Raw genomic sequence first — 6,366 nt, 5'->3', positions numbered from 1 at the left:
GCAGAGCTAAGGATGGTGGAACAGGGCACAGCTGAACAAAAGGATCAGAGTAGAAACCTTTGCTTGGTTCCTAATCTTAAACGGAATACATAATACCCTGTCTGAAGTACAAATTGGCACAAGCTTTTTGAAAAGCAAGTTTGCATTGCATAGCTGAACAGCCACTGTGCGTTCTCTTTGAAGCAGCAGGTCCCACTATCTACTCTAGAAAAACAAAAATCTATACTCGCACATCAAAAGACGCAGACAAAATGTTCATAGCAATACTTTTGTAACAGCAAACACTGGAAACAATTAGGAAGTTGACCAACTGTAGAATGCATAAAATAAATGGGGGGTATAAATAAATGCATGTAGAATATAGGGTATCCATATGGCAGAAAAAACAAGTGAATTAAAACTATGTACAGCACCACAGATGTATCTCAGGAATCAAATGCTGAATACTAAAAGTAAGTCAGAGAAGAATCAATGATTCTATTTTTATAAACTTCAAAATTACAAAACATACAATATTCATTAGAGACACATTCATCTGGTTAAACTACCTCTAGGGGAAAAGTTAGAATGTAGAAATGAAAGGAGACATACAAAAGACTTCAAAGGTAATGATAAAGGTGTATTTCTTTAAAGGGGTGGCAGTTAGGGGAGGGGAAGGGAAGTCAATGTCAACTGAGGGGGGTTTTCCACTGCAGTCTTCGCTGGGCGCAGGAAAGATGGGTCAGGGATACACTTTACTGCATGTGTTGGGAAGCGGAGATGAGGACATTTGGGAGAGACTAGCAAGCAAGAGGCCACAGAGTCCAGGGACAATGAAAAGTCAAGTAACAGGTTTGGGGGGCAGGGGACAGAAGGATCACCGTTATATCAACTACTTATCTTAATTGATTGTGTGCTGCTATAGAACCTATCACAGACTGTGTAATTTATACTGAGCACAAATGCGTTAGCTCGCAGCTCTGGAGGCTCAGAAGTCCATGGTCAAGGTGTTGGTATATGACCAGGATCTCCTTGCTGTGTCATCGACACGGAGAAAAGTAACAAGGTGAGCAAGAGAAGAGGGGCAGAATTTTCCTCTTATAATGGCACCCATCCACCCCACAACAAAGAAGTCCTCATAGAAGGATCGCCTCTTTAAAGAACCAACCGTTACAGTGGCACTAAATCTCAGCATGAATTTTGGAGGGGACACACATTCCACCCATAACACCACCCAATAGTGTTTAATATATATCCACTCCTTCATCCTTATGATCCAATAAGGAAGGTGTTACACCTACTTTACAGTTGAGGTAACTGATGTCTTCGGGATACTTTGTCGACTCCTCTCTCAACCCTCCAATGTTCCAAGGCTTCTCTCTTCAACCTGGTCTCTACCTACACTCACATCTGGAGGATCTTGTTCAATTCACAGCTTTACACGCCATCTGGCCACGAGTGACCCTCAAACGTTTCCAAGTGGATCTCTCCCAGGAGCTACTGTCCAGCAGCCTCCTCAGCCTCCAAACTCACGTGCAGAATCAGCATCTCATGTCAACCCTGTCCACAGAAAGATGCTTGATCATCTCAGGAAGAGGAAGGGTTTCTTTGCGTCTCCCCATCCTCCCTTCTTCAGATTTCAGTTCAAAATTTTGGAGCCATCTTTGATTCCTGTCTTCCTTCGTGCTCTACACCCAATCCAGGCACAGATCCTTTAGGCTCTTCCTTTGTTTTACCTCGTTTCTGTGCTTTTTCCACACAGCAGCCAATGATTTCTTAGTTTGTAAACCATCCAGATGGTGGCATAAAAATCCGCTGATCTGCAGGTGAATCACCTAGCCACGTATGTATTTTATGCCTCAATGAAAAGTTCACTTGTTTCACCTTCCTCTTCCTGTACTTCTTCTCTTCCTTTCCTTTTCTAAACAATGCAGTCAATAGTCACTAGGTGATGCAGGGCCAGGCAAGGGCTGGAGTGGAGGGCTCCAATAACGGTGGCCTGGAGGGAGCAAAATGAGCAGGGAACTCTGAGCAAAGCTTTGAACCATGTATAGAGAATCTTTCACACAGCAGGGAAGAGATGTCAAAACATGACTAGGGTGTGTGCCGGGACTACAGGGATGAGGACGGAAGCAGAGCATCAGAATCCAAGCATAATGAGAAGGGCATTTATCTAGAGGGTCAGCCTTTGGTGTGAAATAAATAAGGATGGAATGAGGTACCTAGGAGTAGCCACCACCTCCATTACCTGCCCTAATGCCCAGATCCTGATTTTTAAACGCATTCACCACTAAAAAGATTCAGAGATCTTTTGTGAAATAAATAGCTGGTTCCAGGGCTGAAACATAGAAAGAACAAAATGAACATGGAACATTTCAATGTAAGGAAGTGCTGGTGTTTCAAGAGAGCCAAACAGCTGGTGGGGGGCTCTGGTTAAGTCAGGAATAATTTGAATATCGAAATAAACAATGATGTTAATGTAATTCATCACATCAATGGCTAAAGAAGTTATTTAATGTCAATAAATGCAAGAAAAACATTTGACAAAATCCAACACCCATTTGTGATTACAAACTCCACAGTAAAGAAATAAACAAAAATTTCCTCAACTTGATGAAGAGCATCTATTTTTTAACAAAACATAGCTAAGATCATACTTGATAAAAAACTAGGAACTTTCCCACTAAGATTAGGAACAAGGCAAGAATTTCCCCTCTCACCACTCCATTAATGCTACCGACGGTAGGGGAGCAAAGACTGGATTTCACGTGGAGAACAGGGATCTTCAGAAAGGTGGGAGCAGGTTCGGCGGTGACAGTCAGAAACCACACAGCACTGAGTAGCCAAGGTAGTAGCTGCTGCAATTTTATTTCTAACTCTAGATGTTTATATACTAGTTTCAAGGGCACACCTCAAGAGTGATTTCAGTCACAGGCAGGCATGAGAAAGATAGACAATAGTACTGTAAAAACTAAGACCACAAGGTCAAGGTAAGCCCACACCTATATACCATCACAAAAGCTAAAACTACTAAGTCAAGGTAAGACCACACCTATACGCAGTCAGAAGGGGAAGTTTGTAAAACAAAGGACTGGCTTCAGCATGTCACCTTCAGGATCACCTTCAGGACTTCACAGTCCAGGGCTCAGGGTCAGCACTTTGGCCGCCCGTCCTCTTGTGCCCCAATACCTCCCCATCTCTAGGAACATCTAATTGTTCCTAACCTTTCCTGGGCCCAGAATACAATTCTACAGATAATGAACAAATAGTAATAAAGACAAAATAGAACAGAATTATAAATGAACCCAATGTCCCCAGACTGCAGGCAGAGGGGCCAGTTATTCTCTTCACGGCTGACTTCGCATGCGGTGTGAGCCAAGGACCTCCAGGAGGCTTAACCCCGTGGGGACGATACCTCGGGTCTGGTTTCTGCCAGGTGAGCGGCATTGTCACGCAGACTCCACTGCAGTGGTCGTGGCACATTAACATTGGTACATTACTATGAACTAAACTGACAAAATATCATACCAGAAATCCTAGCTAAGGCAATAAGGTAAGAAAAGGAAATAAAACACAAACAGATTGAGAATGAAGAAATAAAACAGTCTTTATTTATAAATGAAATTATTATATATGTAGAAAATCTAATAGAATCAACCTCCACTCTTAGGATTAATAAGCATTCCTGGGACAATTATAGCAAGGTTGCCAGATACAAGAATAATACACAAAAGTCAAACACTTTAGTATGAACAAGTAGACCTTAGATTAAAAATATAGTACTTGCTGGGTGTGGTGGCTCACTCCTGCAATTCCAGCACTCGGGAGGCTGAGGCAGGAGGATCGCTGTGAATTCAAGACCAGCCTGGGCTACATAATGAGTTCCAGGTCAGTCTCAACTACATAGTGAGACCCTGTCTCAAAAAAAAACAAAGCAAAACAAAACAACAACAACAAATATATATATAGTACTGCCAGGTGCAGTGGCACACACCTATAAGCCCTACACTCAGAAGACTGAGTCAGGAGGACCACAGAGTCTGAGGCCAGCCTGAGCTACATAGTGAGTTCAGTGTCAGCCTGAGCTACATAGTGAGTTCAGTGTCAGCCTGAACTACATAGTGAGACTCTGACTCAAAAAAAATTAATTACATTAACTAAAAACTCAGTACTACTTACATTAGCACACCCCAAAATGAAATACTTAGAGGCTTTGTGTACTATCAGTTTTTAGAGTAAAGTATATTTTCTGAGATATTCTGTGCATGTGAAAGCACATATACATTTTATGTGAATGTGTGTGTGTGTGTGTGTGTGTAAGCAAATGGTAGCAGTCAAGTCATGATTCTGTTCCTTGTCTTTTAAAATAATTTTTTCTGTTTTAAAATTCCTATTCTAAATTTACAGAAAAGTTGCAAGAATAATATAGAGTGTCCTTTCACCCTGTTTCCCCATGTTAACATTTCACACCAGATTGGTTTATTTCTCACTAAGAGACCAACACTGGTACATCACTATGAACTAAACTCCATTTCACTAGTTTCCCCTAATGTTTATTTTCTGTTCTAGCATCATCAGAACACCATATCAGGTTTAGTCGTCATGTTTTCTTAACCTCCTCTGGTCTGTGGTAGTTTATCTGTGTTTGAAAGACGGAGAAGGAAAGACATTACGGATCATTTTCTACTTCGCTACTCAGATATAGCAACAGGTAATCTAAATAATTATTCTTCCGCTGTCTGTATATTTAAAATGTTTAAATCTCAGGCAAAGGATTATGTAAGTGCAAAGGCCCTGAGGGAGGACAAAGCATAGCCAGGATGAGCTGGCCAGCAAGGAGCAATGGACAAGGTGGCACAGGATGACAGAAGTGTGTGGGACTCAGCCCCAAAGCCGCAGAACACAACGCCCAAGCCACACATTCCAGAAGCTCCCATCCTTGCCAGCCTAAAATCCATTCCTTTCTCAAGAAACTAAAAGGACTCTCAAGTCTGTCTCCTTAATCTCCCAGTGCCAGGCCCATTCTGGGCCCTGCTCCCTCCTAAATATGACAAGCTCTTTGTTCCCCTGTCCCGAAGGCTACTTTTTTCCCACAAGGCAGTTCTGAGCCAACAGGTTTCCGTGGGCAGATGCCCCACGGCGGCTCACAAAGACACGATTGTCTGGCACACCCTCCTGGCCCAGCAGAGCAGGATCCTCGCTTGATCCTCCAGCCCCCACACCAAAGAGGGGAATCAAAGCTCCTGCCAGCCACCCACAGCACACAGCCAAGCCGGGTGCAAGGTGGCTCTCATGTGGCACAGTTCATCCCCCAGAGATGAGGATGGCGGTAGAGGTAGCGATGAGCCGATGCTGGTAGCTGCTCGCTGGAAACCCATCAGGGGAAGGGCTGGATACGCTCCTGACAGGTAGGGAAACGGAATGTGAGTGTGCCGATCTCACCCAGATCCTCAAGTTCCTTGCGCTGCATCCTTCCCAGGAACACAGGCCCCTTCCATGCCCCAGTTGCTGTCTGACTAATACAGACCTGGGGTGATGCCCTACTTAGCAGCTGGAACTTTGCACAATGACTTCCCTGACCTTGACCTTCAGGTGAAATATACCAAGTCCAGTGTCTGATATGTGGCACATATTCAATAAATACTAGCAGTTCTGTGTCCGATCGGCCTGTCCAAAGGCCTGTACTTCATATGTCATCAAGAGGCATTCTGATTGACGCCTCAGTCTGATGTCTTCTGTTACCTCTCCTTCCTTGGCCCTCCCATGACCATCTATGGAGAAGTCCAGATGTCTAAACAAGTTCTTCCACAGAGCACAATCAGAAAAAGGGCAGCTCCCCTTCTAGTCCCCTTCTGAATGGGAGCGGGGGTCCTCACTGGGATGGCAGTGGGGACAGAGGGCACTTCTACATCCACACATTTCTATCAGGCCCTGTCCGTATAGATTTTGGAAGACATGGATAAAATAAGCCAGTCCTTAAATACAGTACAAGATCAAATTCTCTAACAGCAGTCGTGTTACAAAATAGAAGGGCCCTGGACATGCTGACAGAGGCCCCAGGGGGACTATGCCTAGGGGGAAGGCGCCTCGTGAAGAATGCTATTATTTTGTTAACCAGTCAGGGGCTGTTAAAGCAAAGGTTAAAGAATTAGAGTAGTGCATCGAAGAGCGGAAAAAGACAACGGAATTATTGGGGAATAGACCAAAGCTATTCCTGGCTTCCCAAATTATGCCTTGGTTTCTTCCCTTGTTGGGCCCACTGGCTTGTAGATGCCTTTTAATCCTAATAGGGCCCTGTCCCTGTCTACTTCGCTGTTTTCAAAATTTCTTGCAGGAACTCATGAGGGCATTTACCAAGCAGACAGTCACGGAACTCATCATGGTGGG

General features: G+C 43.9%; 1 long non-coding RNA gene across 1 annotated transcript; it reads right to left on the bottom strand.

The window, feature by feature from the left end:
• Positions 1-1,878: 1,878 nt before the first annotated feature.
• LOC109118304 lies at positions 1,879-2,760 on the bottom strand. Its single transcript, XR_002025626.1, has 2 exons — positions 2,700-2,760; positions 1,879-1,978 (listed from the first exon to the last, which is right to left on the bottom strand). It is a non-coding gene; the product is annotated as an uncharacterized LOC109118304 (long non-coding RNA).
• Between the last annotated feature and the right edge of the window lie 3,606 nt (positions 2,761-6,366).

The sequence above is a fragment of the Fukomys damarensis genome, unplaced genomic scaffold (assembly GCF_012274545.1).
Source record: "Fukomys damarensis isolate Sample0158 unplaced genomic scaffold, DMR_v1.0_HiC HiC_scaffold_23, whole genome shotgun sequence".
NCBI classification, from domain to species: Eukaryota; Metazoa; Chordata; class Mammalia; order Rodentia; family Bathyergidae; genus Fukomys; species Fukomys damarensis.
Note: the sequence above shows the minus strand (reverse complement) of the source record. Positions and strands in the feature narration are given on the sequence as shown.